The following is a 706-nucleotide window of genomic DNA, read 5'->3' on the forward strand; positions in this document are numbered from 1 at the left end:
CAATATTAAATCCTAGCTTAGTTATAATGCACAAAAAATACATATATATATAAATTCATATTTAAAAGGAGTCCGCATTTACATTTTTTTTACTGCATGAAATACCTGCTCTTTGCAGCTTTCACCCCCAGTCTTTTAAAGCTAAAATAATTTAAAAACAAACAGTAAAAGATAGACATCACATACAGGCTGTGGCTATCTATATCGGTCTTTAATGTATAAAGCAGGTAGAGACAAACAACTGAGAAGTCTATTCTCCCCTCGCTGCATTCTACTGTTAATAGAAACAAGTTTCAGTACATGCACACATGTCAAGAGGTAAATGGACCCCAGAATATTGTTTGTGCTACTAAAAAAATTCGATATAAATGGAGATGAACAGCTAACATTTAAACCTAGGGAAAAAGAAGACACTTAAAAAACCCCGACAATAACGTATGTTGTGCAAATTTGGGTGTTTTTAAATGCTGCCTATTTTTTAAGCTTATAACATAATATTAAAATAAGATCTTTCACTTATTAAAAGAAAGCTTGGCTGTCCTTTTGAGAACACTATAACAATTTACAATGGCAAATTTATTGAAAAACAAAATTAATTTTACAAATTCACAATGTTTTATCAATTTAAAATGAATGCTGCATTTCCAAAAAGCACAACCTCTAACTTTTCTTCTTGTTTCTCTTGTACCAGCAATTTACAAAAAAA

The sequence above is a fragment of the Phaethon lepturus genome, unplaced genomic scaffold (genome assembly GCF_000687285.1).
Source record: "Phaethon lepturus isolate BGI_N335 unplaced genomic scaffold, ASM68728v1 scaffold1499, whole genome shotgun sequence".
Classification (NCBI taxonomy): Eukaryota; Metazoa; Chordata; class Aves; order Phaethontiformes; family Phaethontidae; genus Phaethon; species Phaethon lepturus.